The sequence below is a fragment of the Choloepus didactylus genome, chromosome 3 (genome assembly GCF_015220235.1).
Source record: "Choloepus didactylus isolate mChoDid1 chromosome 3, mChoDid1.pri, whole genome shotgun sequence".
Lineage (NCBI taxonomy): Eukaryota > Metazoa > Chordata > Mammalia > Pilosa > Megalonychidae > Choloepus > Choloepus didactylus.
The window spans coordinates 132,570,907-132,584,430 of record NC_051309.1 but is presented as its reverse complement, the minus strand read 5'-3'; positions in this window follow the sequence as shown (position 1 = coordinate 132,584,430).

Genomic DNA, 13,524 nt, shown 5'->3' with positions numbered 1-13,524 from the left:
ATCATAAATGCTCAGCGAACTCCAAATAGAATAAATCCAAATAAACCCACTCTGAGACATATACTGATCACACTGTCAAACACAGAAGAGAAGGAGCAAGTTCTGAAAGCGGCAAGAGAAAAGCAATTCACCACATACAAAGGAAACAGCATAAGACTAAGTAGTGACTACTCAGCAGCCACCATGGAGGCAAGAAGGCAGTGGCACGATATATTTAAAATTCTGAGTGAGAAAAATTTCCAGCCAAGAATACTTTATCCAGCAAAGCTCTCCTTCAAATTTGAGGGAGAGCTTAAATTTTTCACAGACAAACAAATGCTGAGAGAATTTGCTAACAAGAGACCTGCCCTACTGGAGATACTAAAGGGAGCCCTACAGACAGAGAAACAAAGACAGGACAGAGAGACTTGGAGAAAGGTTCAGTACTAAAGAGATTCGGTATGGGTACAATAAAGGATATTAATAGAGACAGGGAAAAATATGGCAAACATAAACCAAAGGATAAGATGGCTGATTCATGAAATGCCTTCATGGTTATAACGTTGAATGTAAATGGATTAAACTCCCCAATTAAAAGATATAGATTCGCAGAATGGATCAAAAAAAAATGAACCATCAATATGTTGCATACAAGAAACTCATCTTAGACACAGGGACACAAAGAAACTGAAAGTGAAAGGATGGAAAAAAATATTTCATGCAAGCTACAGCCAAAAGAAAGCAGGTGTAGCAATATTAATCTCAGATAAAATAGACTTCAAATGCAGGGATATTTTGAGAGACAAAGAAGGCCACTACATACTAATAAAAGGGGCAATTCAGCAAGAAGAAATAACAATCGTAAATGTCTATGCACCCAATCAAGGTGCCACAAAATACATGAGAGAAACACTGGCAAAACTAAAGGAAGCAATTGATGTTTCCACAATAATTGTGGGAGACTTCAACACATCACTCTCTCCTATAGACAGATCAACCAGACAGAAGACCAATAAGGAAATTGAAAACCTAAACAATCTGATAAATGAATTAGATTTAACAGACATATACAGGACATTACATCCCAAATCACCAGGATACACATACTTTTCTAGTGCTCACGGAACTTTCTCCAGAATAGATCATATGCTGGGACATAAAACAAGCCTCAATAAATTTAAAAAGATTGAAATTATTCCAAGCACATTCTCTGACCACAATGGAATACAATTAGAAGTCAATAACCATCAGAGACTTAGAAAATTCACAAATACCTGGAGGTTAAACAACACACTCCTAAACAATCAGTGGGTTAAAGAAGAAATAGCAAGAGAAATTGCTAAATATATAGAGACGAATGAAAATGAGAACACAACATACCAACACCTACGGGATGCAGCAAAAGCAGTGCTAAGGGGGAAATTTATAGCACTAAACGCATACATTAAAAAGGAAGAAAGAGCCAAAATCAAAGAACTAATGGATCAACTGAAGAAGCTAGAAAATGAACAGCAAACCAATCCTAAACCAAGTAGAAGAAAAGAAATAACAAGGATTAAAGCAGAAATAAATGACATAGAGAACAAAAAAACAATAGAGAAGATAAATATCACCAAAAGTTGGTTCTTTGAGAAGATCAACAAGATTGACAAGCCCCTAGCTAGACTGACAAAATCAAAAAGAGAGAAGACCCATATAAACAAAATAATGAATGAAAAAGGTGACATAACTGCAGATCCTGAAGAAATTAAAAAAATTATAAGAGGATACTATGAACAACTGTATGGCAACAAACTGGATAATGTAGAGGAAATGGACAATTTCCTGGAAACATATGAACAACCTAGACTGACCAGAGAAGAAATAGAAGACCTCAACCAACCCATCACAAGCATGCCCAGGAATGCCCAGGAATGACTATGGTCTGTTAATTTCTGATGGATATAGTAGGAACAAGTTCACAGAAATGTTGCTATATTATGTAACTTTCTTGGGGTAAAGTAGGAACATGTTGGAAGTTAAGCAGTTATCTTAGGTTAGTTGTCTTTTTCTTACTCCATTGTTATGGTCTCTTTCAAATGTTCTTTTATTGTATGTTTGTTTTCTTTTTAACTTTTTTTTCATACAGTTGATTTAAAAAAGAAGGGAAAGTTAAAAAAAAAAAAGAAAAACAAGGAAAAAAAAAGATGCAGTGCCCCCTTGAGGAGCCTGTGGGGAATGCAGGGGTATTCGCCTACCCCACCTCCATGGTTGCTAACATGACCACAGACATAGGGGACTGGTGGTTTGATGGGTTGAGCCCTCTACCATAAGTTTTACCCTTGGGAAGACGGTTGCTGCAAAGGAGAGGCTAGGCCTCCCTATGGTTGTGCCTAAGAGCCTCCTCCCGAATGCCTCTTTGTTGCTCAGATGTGGCCCTCTCTCTCTGGCTAAGCCAACTTGAAAGGTGAAATCACTGCCCTCCCCCCTACGTGGGATCAGACACACAGGGGAGTGAATCTCTCTGGCAACGTGGAATATGACTCCCGGGGAGGAATGTAGACCCGGCATCGTGGGACGGAGAACATCTTCTTGACCAAAAGGGGGATGTGAAAGGAAATGAAATAAGCTTCAGTGGCAGAGAGAATCCAAAAGGAGCCGAGAGGTCACTCTGGTGGGCACTCTTACGCACACTTTAGACAACCCTTTTTAGGTTCTAAAGAATTGGGGTAGCTGGTGGTGGATACCTGAAACTATCAAACTACAACCCAGAACCCATGAATCTCGAAGACAGTTGTATAAAAATGTAGCTTATGAGGGGTGACAATGGGATTGGGAAAGCCATAAGGACCACACTCCACTTTGTCTAGTTTATGGATGGATGAGTAGAAAAATAGGGGAAGGAAACAAACAGACAAAGGTACCCAGTGTTCTTTTTTACTTCAATTGCTCTTTTTCACTCTAATTATTATTCTTGTTATTTTTGTGTGTGTGCTAATGAAGGTGTCAGGGATTGATTTAGGTGATGAATGTACAGCTATGTAATGGTACTGTGAACAATCGAAAGTACGATTTGTTTTGTATGACTGCATGGTATGTGAATATATCTCAATAAAATGAAGATAAAAAAAAAACAAAAAAAAACTACAGATAGCGCTAACCCTTCTTTGAACCAGTGCCCCTTTCCCTTTTCTCTGAGACTATTTGCCACCCCTCTCCCACAATTAGTTTTGGGTATATTTTCTCCTAAACCATGTTTTTGTTATACTTCTACTACAAATAAATGTATTCATGAACAACAACAACAACAACAAAAAAAGAATGCATTAAAGAATATGTTTTTTTCTGGGGGACATAAATACACAAACTGGCACAGTCACCATTAGAGCAGAAATATGCATATTCTTAAAAACCAAAGAAATTTCAAATAGAATACACAAAACAGACCATCTGATGAAAGATACACAATAAATATAACAAAATGCATTAACATAACATTAAATAATTGGAAAGAATAGAGATAAAATATTGGTCATATTAATAAATGCAATTGGGCTCAATTTACCTATTTTTTTAATATTCATTTTATTGAGATATATTCACATACCACGCAGTCATACAAAACAAATCATACATTTGATTGTTCACAGTACCATTACATAGTTGTACATTCATCACCAAAATCAATCCCCGACACCTTCATTATCACACACACAAAAATAACCAGAATAATAATTAAAGTGAAAAAGAACAACTAAGGTAAAAAAGAACACTGGGCGCCCTTGTCTGTTTGTTTGTTTGTTTGTTTCCTTCCCCCACCTTTCCACTCATCCATCCACAAACTAGACAAACGGGAGTGTGATCCCTATGGCCCCCCCAATCCCACTGTCCCCCCTCATAAGCCACATTTTTATATAATTGTCTTCAAAATTCATGGATTCTGGGTTATAGTTTGATAGCCGCAGGTATTTACTGCTAGCTACTCCAACTCACTGGAACCTAAAAAGGGTTGTCTAAAGTGTGTGTAAGAGTACCCACCAGAGTGACCTCTCGGCTCCTTTTGGAATCTCTCTGCCACTGAAGCTTATTTCATTTCCTTTCATTTCCCCCTTTTGGTTAAGAAGATGTTCTCCATCCCACGATGCCGGGTCTACATTCCTCCCCGGGAGTCATATTCCACGTTGCCAGAGAGATTCACTACTCTGGGTGTCTGATTCCACGTAGCGGGGAGGGCAGTGATTTCACCTTTCAAGTTGGCTTAGCTAGAGAGAGAGGGCCACATCTGAGCAACAAAGAGGAATTTTGGAGGAGGCTCTTAGGCACAATTACAGGGAGGTCTAGCCTCTCCTTTGCAGCAACAGTTTTCCCAAGGGCAAATCCCAGGGTAGAGAGCTCAATCCATCAAACCACCAGTCCCCTATGTCTGTGAGCACATTAGCAGCCATCGAGGTAGGGCAGGCCAATACCCCTGCATTCTCCACCTGCTCCTCAAGGGGGCTCTGCATATTTTTTCCTTTTTTTTTTTTTAAACTCTTTTTTAAAATCAACTGTATACAAAATTAAAAAAATTAAAAAAATTAAAAAAAAACATACAATAAAAGAACATTTCAAAGAGACCATAACAAGGGAGTAAGAAAAAGACAACTAACCTGAGATAACTACTTTACTTTCAACATGTTCCTACTCTACCCCAAGAAAGTAACCTAATACAGGAACATTTCTGTGAACTTTTTCCTACTCTACCCATCAGAAATTAACAGGCCGTAGTCATTCCTGGGCATTCCCAGAATGTTAAATTTACCCACGATAGCTTATCTGTTCTTATTGGATTATAGTTCCTCCTTCCTTAATTGCTGTCTATTGCTAGTTCCCCTACATTCTACATTATAAACCATTTGTTTTACATTTTTCAAAGTTCACATTAGTGGTAGCATATAATATTTCTCTTTTTGTGCCTGGCTTATTTCACTCAGCATTATGTCTTCAAGGTTCATCCATGTTGTCATATGTTTCACGAGATCGTTCTTTCTTACTGCCGCGTAGTATTCCATCGTGTGTATATACCACATTTTATTAATCCACTCATCTGTTGAAGGACATTTGGGTTGTTTCCATCTCTTGGCAATTGTGAATAATGCTACTATGAACATTGGTGTGCAGATATCTGTTCGTGTCACTGCTTTCCGATCTTCTGGGTATATACCGAGAAGTGCAATCGCTGTATCAAACGGTATTTCTATATCTAGTTTTCTAAGGAACTACCAGACTGACTTCCAGAGTGGCTGAACCATTATATAGTACCACGAACAATGAATAAGAGTTCCAATTTCTCCACATGCCCTCCAGCATTTGTAGTTTCCTGTTTATTTAATGGCAGCCATTCTAATGGGTGTGAGATGGTATCTCATTGTGGTCTTAATTTGCATCTCTCTAATAGCTAGTGAAGCTGAACATTTTTTTCATGTGTTTCTTGGCCATTTGTTTTCCTCTTCAGAGAACTGTCTTTTCATATCTTTTGCCCATTTTATAATTGGGCTGTCTGTACTATCGTCATTGAGTTGTAGGATTTCTTTATATTTGCAAGATATCAGTCTTTTGTCACATACATGGTTTCCAAAATTTTTTTCCCGTTGAGTTGGCTGCCTCTTTACCTTTTTGAGAAATTCCTTTGAGGTACAGAAACTTCTAAGCTTGAGGAGTTCCCATTTATCTATTTTTTCTTTTGTTGCTTGTGCTTTGGGTGTAAAGTCTAGGAAGTGGCCACCTAATACAAGGTCTTGAAGATGTTTCCCTACATTATCTTCTAGGAGTTTTATGGTGCTTTCTTTTATATTGAGATCTTTGGTCCATTCTGAGATAATTTTTGTGTAGGGTGTGAGATAGGGGTCCTCTTTCATTCTTTTGGATATGGATATCCAACTCTCCCAGCCCCATTTGTTGAGAAGACCATTATGACCCAGTTCAGTGACTTTGGGGGCCTTAACAAAGATCAGTCGACCACAGATCTGGGGGTCTATCTCTGAATTCTCAGTTTGATTCCATTGGTATATATGTCTATCTTTGTGCCAGTACCATGCTGTTTCGACAACTGTGGCTTTATAATAAGCTTCAAAGTCAGGGAGTGTAAGTCCTCCCATTTTGTTTTTCCTTTTTAGAGTGCCTTTAGCAATTCGAGGCATCTTCCCTTTCCAAATAAATTTGATAACTAGCTTTTCCTAGTCTGCAAAGTAGGTTGTGGGAATTTTGATTGGGATTGCATTGAATCTGTAGATGAGTTTGGGTAGAATTGACATCTTAATGACATTTAGCCTTCCTATCCACGAACACGGAATATTTTTCCATCTTTTAAGGTCCCCTTCTATTTCTTTTAATAGAGTTATGTAGTTTTCTTTGTATAGGTCTTTTACATCTTTGGTTAAGTTTATTCCTAGGTACTTGATTTTTTTAGTTGCTATTGAAAATGGTATCTTTTCTTGAGTGTCTCTTCAGTTTGTTCATATCTAGATATAGAAACATTACTGACTTATGTGCATTAATCTTGTATACTGCTACTTTACTAAATTTATTAGCTCTAGTAGCTGTATCATTGATTTCTTGGGGTTTTCCAGATATAAGATCATATCATCTGCAAACAATGACAGTTTTACTTCTTTTCCAATTTGGATGCCTTTTATTCCTTTGTCTTGCCTGATTGCCCTGGCTAGCACTTCCAGCACAATGTTGAATAACAGTGGTGATAGCGGGCATCCTTGTCTTGTTTCTGACCTTAGGGGGAAGGCTTTCAGTCTCTCACCATTGAGTACTATGCTGGTTGTGGGTTTTTCATATATGCTCTTTATCATATTGAGGACGTTTCCTTCAATTCCTACTTTTTGAAGTGTTTTTATCAAAAAGGGATGTTGGATTTTGTCAAATGCTTTTTCAGCATCTATTGAGATGATCATTTGATTTTTCCATTTTAATTTGTTAATGTGTTGTAATACATTGATTGTTTTTCTTATGTTGAACCATCCTTGCATGCCTGGAATGAACCCCACTTGGTCATGGTGTATGATTTTTTTAATGTGTCTTTGGATTCGATTTGCAAGTATTTTGTTGAGGATTTTTGCATCTATATTCATTAGGGAGATTGGCTGGTAGTTTTCCTTTTTTGTAGCATCTTTGCCTGGTTTTGGTATTAGATTGATGGTCGCTTCATAAAATGAATTAGGTAGTGTTCCATTTTCTTCAATGTTTTGAAAGTGTTTAAGTAAGATTGGTATCAATTCTTTTTGGAAAGTTTGGTAGAATTCCCCTGTGAAGCCATCTGGCCCTGGGCATTTATTTGTGGGAAGCTTTTTGATGACTGATTGGATCTCTTTGATTGTAATTGTTTGGCTGAGGTCTTCTGTTTATTCTCTGGTCAGTCTAGGTTGTTCATGTGTTTTCAGAAAATTGTCCATTTCCTCTACATTTTCTAGTTTGTTGCCATACAGTTGTTCATAGTATCCTCTTATAATTTTTTTAATTTCCTCGGGATCTGCAGTAATGTCACCTTTCTCATTCATTATTTTGTTTATATGGGTCTTCTCTCTTTTTGATTTTGTCAGTCTAGCTAGGGGCTTGTCAATCTTGTTGATCTTCTCAAAGAACCAACTTTTGGTGTTATTTATCCTCTTTATTGTTTTTTTTTTTTGTTCTCTATATCATTTATTTCTGCTTTAATCCTTGTTATTTCTTTTCTTCTACTTGGTTTAGGAATCGTTTGCTGTTCATTTCTAACTTCTTCAGTTGATCCATTAGTTCTTTGATTTTGGCTCTTTCTTCCTTTTTAATATATGCATTTAGTGCTATAAATTTCCCCCTCAGTACTGCTTTTGCTGCATCCCATAGGTGTTGGTATGTTGTGTTTTCATTTTCATTCATCTCTATATATTTAGCAATTTCTCTTGCTATTTCTTCTTTAACCCACTGATTGTTTAGGAGTGTGTTGTTTAACCTCCAGGTATTTGTGAATTTTCTAAGTCTCTGATGGTTATTGACTTCTAATTGTATTCCATTGTGGTCAGAGAATGTGCTTTGAATAATTTCAATCTTTTTAAATTTATTGAGCCTTGTTTTATGTCCCAGCATATGATCTATTCTGGAGAAAGTCCCATGAGCACTAAAGAAGTATGTGTGTCCTGGTGATTTGTGATGTAATGTTCTTTATATGTCTGTTAAATCCAATTCATTTATCATATTGTTTAGGTTTTCAATTTCCTTTTTTGTCTTCTGTCTGGTTGATCTATCTATAGGAGAGAGTGATGTGTTGAAGTCTCCCACAATTATTGTGGAAACATCAATTGCTTCTTTGAGTTTTGCCAGTGTTTCTCTCATGTATTTTGTGGCACCTTGATTATGTGCATAAACATTTATGATTGTTATTTCTTCTTGTTGAATTGCCCCTTTTATTAGTATGTAGTGACCTTTTTTGTCTCTCAAAACATCCCTGCATTTAAAGTCTATTTTATCTGAGATTAATATTGCTACACCTGCTTTCTTTTGGCTGTAGCTGGTAGGAAATATTTTTTTCTATCCTTTCACTTTCAATTTCTTTGTGTCCCTGTGTCTAAGATGATTCTCTTGTATGCAACATATTGATGGTTCATTTTTTTTTGATCCATTCTGTGAATCTGTATCTTTTAATTGGTGAGTTTAATCCATTTATATCCAACGTTATAACCGTGAAGGCATTTCATGAATCAGCCATCTTATCCTTTGGTTTATGTTTGTCATATATATTTTTCTCTCTCTCTATTAATATCCTTTAATGTACCCATACCAAATCTCTTTAGTACTGAACCTTTCTTCATGTCTCTCTCTCCTTTCTTTGTTTCTCTGTCTGTAGGACTCCCTTTAGTATTTCCAGTAGGGCAGGTGTCTTGTTAGCAAATTCTCTCAGCATTTGTTTGTCTGTGAAAAATTTAAGCTCTCCCTCAAATTTGAAGGAGAGCTTTGCTGGGTAAAGTATTCTTGTTTGAAAATTTTTCTCACTCAGAATTTTAAATATGTCATGCCACAGCCTTCTCGCCTCCATGGTGGCTGCTGAGTGGTCACTACTTAGTGTTATGCTGTTTCCTTTGTGTGTGGTGAATTGCTTTTCTCTTGCTGCTTTCAGAACTTGCTCCTTCTCTTCCATATTTGACAGCGTGATCAGAATATGTCTCAGAGTGGGTTTATTTGGATTTATTCTATTTGGAGTTCGCTGGGCATTTATGATTTGTGTATTTATGGTGTTTAGAAGATTTGGGAATTTTCCCCAACAATTTCTTTGAATACTCTTCCTAGACCTTTACCCTTTTCTTCTCCTTCTGGAACACCAATGAGTCTTATATTTGGATGTTTTATATTTTCTATCATATCCCTGAGGTCCATTTCAATTTTTTTGATTTATTTCCCCATTCTTTCTTTTGTGCTTTCATTTTCCATTCTGTCGTCTTACAGGTCACTGATTCATTGTTCAACTTCCTATAGTCTTGTAGTATGAGTATCCAGAATCTTTTTAATTTAGTCAACAGTTTCTTTAATTTCCATAAGATCATCAATTTTTTTATTTAGTCTTGCAATGTCTTCTTTATGCTCTTCTAGGGTCTTCTTGATGTCCTTTGTATCCTGTTCCATGCTGTTCTTGATGTCCTTTATATCCTGTGCCATGGTCTCGTTGTTCATCTTTAGTTCTTTGATTAGTTGCTCTAGGTACTGTATCTCTTCTGATCTTTTGATTTGGGTGCTTGGGCTTGGATTATCCATATCATCTGGTTTCTTCATATGCTTTAAAATTTTCTGTTGTTTTTGGACTCTTGGCATTTGCTTAAATTGGTAGGGTTCTTTTAGGATTTGTAGACCAATTGAAATCCTTATCTCTAATTTGTCAGGTCTACAGTTTCATGGAGTACACGTTCTCTGAGTAACCATCAGGTGGCATCCGCGAGCCACCTGTTCCCCTCAAGCCAGTTCTCCCCTGCTTTGTCTCTGTGGTGAGTGGGGGAGTAAGTCTTGTGGGGTCCAATTGGTGTACCAAGCTTGAGTGTGTGGTTGGTGTTGCCCGCCCTGTATAAGGGGTGTGTGTCTGGGCGGTCAGGGAGGGGGGCGGCTTTAACAATCAAATCTCCCTCGTGTTCCTGGAGTTTTAAAGCTGCTGCAATAGTCTAATCCTTCAGTTCAGTCCTGCCACAGTTTGTCTCTGCCAGTGACCCACAAGTCCTTGGTATTGGCGTGTGGCCCCTGAGACTTGTGAGTGGGTCCCTCTTCCAGGCTGTGCACCCCCTGGTCCTCTGTTGAGGGATGACTGTGCTATGTCACAGGTGAGTGCCAACCCCCCAGGGTGGTTCTGGACTTCCAGTCTGTGTAGGGAGGCTCCCAGTCTGCTGAAATGATGTCTGAACGGGGCTTGTTAATTCACACTGCTCTACCTTCCCAACTGTGGGACAACCAGCTGAGGGTGCAAGGAAGGCTAATGTCCATGCCCAATTTTGTGGTGTATGCGTGTTATTGTAAGCACTTCCATCATACTCGGTTGTCTGGGGCAGCTCTGGGCTATGGGGCTGGTGATGGGCAGGAGTGTTTCCTGTCCACCAGGATGATGGCTGTGAGTGGATGCCCCCCTTTTCTTGGGAAGTTGTGGTGTTCAGTGAATTTTCTCAGCCACTGGATTATTGCCTTTTGTCTCAGAGCTCTCAGTTCTGCTCTTGTCTTGACCTACCTAAATTGCAAGTCTTTGAAGCTTTCTGTATTGGGCTTCTTAGAGTAATTGTTTTAGAAAATGAAAAAAAGATAAAAAAAAGAAAAAAAAAAGGGCCCTCCTGGCAGATCTAATGCGTTATTGAAATGCTAAGAGACAAAGCAATTAGGGCTATTAAGGAAAGATCCAGGGGGCAGAGAGATCAGTTTTTCTTCGGGTTTTGCAAATGAGCCTCAGGGCCTGAGCTCTGCCCTTCCCCTTTCTGTGTTCACCAGAACTCCAAAAAGCCTCTGCTTTTATTTTTGAGTTTTTCTTGCTGTTTTTTGCTATGCCTATCTCCTCTCTGCTGGGCTGGCTGCTCTCAGATTCTCTGGTGTCTGGTCTCAGTCTATCTATGGTTGGAGTTTGGATCAGTACAATGAGTTTCCGATAAGAGCTGCCACTGCAGTTCTCCCTTCTCCTTCCCAGCGTTGATGGCCCCTCCTCCCATGGGACTGAGCCTGGCAGGAAGGGGCATGGGTCCCCTGGCCGCAAAAACTTACAGATTTTACTGATCTCAGCAGTTTGATGTGTTCATGAGTGTTGTATGAAGCATGCCCAAAGTCAGATTCCTCTGTGGTGTCCAGTCCACACAATTCCTGGCTTTCTACCTACTTCCCTGGAGAAGTAACTAAAACATACACCTCACCAATCCACCATCTTGCCCCACCTCCTCAATTTACCTATTAAAATAACATTAAATGTACTTAAAAGCAAAATCCAGTTCTATGCCATATACAAGAAGAGTGATTCAGAAAAGCTAAAAGTAAAGGGAGAGAAAATATACAAGACAAATGCAAACAAGAGTAAAGCAGGGTTTTATGGTCTTGAAAACTAGCCAGGCACTATTCAGACAAATCATTAACAGAGAAAGGAGAAATAGAAAGAATTATAAAACAACCAACTTAAAGATAAAAAAAGAACATCAACTAAACCAAGTGAATAAAACAACATAATAAAGAAATCTGGTTCTTTGAAAACCTTACAATGGAAAATAAGCATCAGTTTTCATAACCAAGTAAGAATGGGGAAAAGCACAAATACACAAAATGAGAAATGAAAGGGGACATAACCATGGTAACAAAGGAAATTTAGTAATTTCACAAGCAATTACTTTGTGCAACACTAAGCAAATACATTTGGGAACCTATCTGAAATGGATAATTTTCTAGGAAAATATAACATATCAAGAATAACCCCCATAGAAAGTTTAAAATAACAATTTACATAGAATACATAAATTTATCAAAGGGCTTCCCCTGCCCCATGCCCCTACCTAAAAAAGCAACAGACTCTTCTGATTTCACAGACAAATTCTAACAAATCTTTAAAGACCAGATAATCCAAGTGCAAATTAAACTGCTCAAGATAACATAAATAGAAGGAAAATAATTAGAATAAGCAAACTTTAGAGTCAGAATCTAGAATACAGGTCATCAGGGGAAGGGGTAGGGATAGAGAATGGGGAGTTAAGTCTTTAAATGTACAGGGGTTCTTATTTGGAATGATGGAAATGTTTTGGTAATGGATGGTGGTGATGGTAGCACAACATTGTGAATGTAATTAACAGCACTGAAATATATTTCTGAATGTGATTAAAAGGGAAATGTTAGATTGTATATACAGTAACAGAATAGAAATAAAAAAAATCCATGGAATTACACTACACAAACAGTGAACCTTAAGTTAAACCATGGACTATAGTTAATAGTACAATTATAAAAATGTACTATCTATTTCACTGCATTAAAACCTAAAAAGGTTATCTATATAGTGCATAAGAGTGCCCACCAGAGTGTGGTGCAGTGAAATAGCTAGAAATAAATACCTGAAACTATTAAACTACAACCCAGTAGCCTTGACTCTTGAAGATGATTGTATAACAATACAGCTTACAAAGGATGACAGTGTGATTGTGAAAGCCTGGGTGTTTTTACTTTTATTTTTTATTCTTTTTTTTTCTTTTTCACTTTTTCTGGTACAAGGAAAATGTACAAAAAATAGATTGGGGTGATGAATGCACAACTATACGATGGTATTGTGAACAACTGATTATACACTTTGGATGATTGTATGGTATGTGAATATATCTCAAAAAAAAGTATTTAAAAAAAGCAGTTAAGAAGCTAAAAAGAATATTGCGGTTAACAAAAGCTTGGTGACCCATAAGATATAAAAGCAGAAGTAACCTACAGTTTTCTGAAGTCAGTACTATTCTCTGTTTTAAGAAGCTGGAAATAATGTACATTGATTGTTTCAGGAATGATTTATGTGTTGCAATTTTGATTTATTAAAGCATATCTTCTGCATTTGTCCTAAGGAAAAAAAAAGAAAAATGTACTATCATCAATTGTAACAAATGTTCCACACCAAGGCAAGGTGTTAATAATAGGGTGGTACATGGGAATCTTATATTTTATGCATGATTGTTCTATAAATCCACAACTTCTTTAATAAAGAAAAATAAATAAATAGAAAGAAATGTTTACATTATTTTTATGGGATAAGTATAACTTTGATGCCTAAACCTGAAAAAATCTATTTCACAAATATTGATGAAAATCCTAAGTATCAGAGTTGCACTGAAGAAAAAAAAAATCGATGAAAATCCTAAGTAGAATATTTGCAAATAGCATCCACTAGTACATCAGGCAACCAAGAAACAAGTAGGTTTTCTTTCATTTATACAAGGATTTTTCAATATTAGGAAATTTGTTAATATCTATTATATCATTAGGTCAAAAGAGAAAAATTATGAGATTATCCCACAGATACTGACAAGATATTCAATGAAATTTATTATCTTTTCCTGATAAATTACTTAA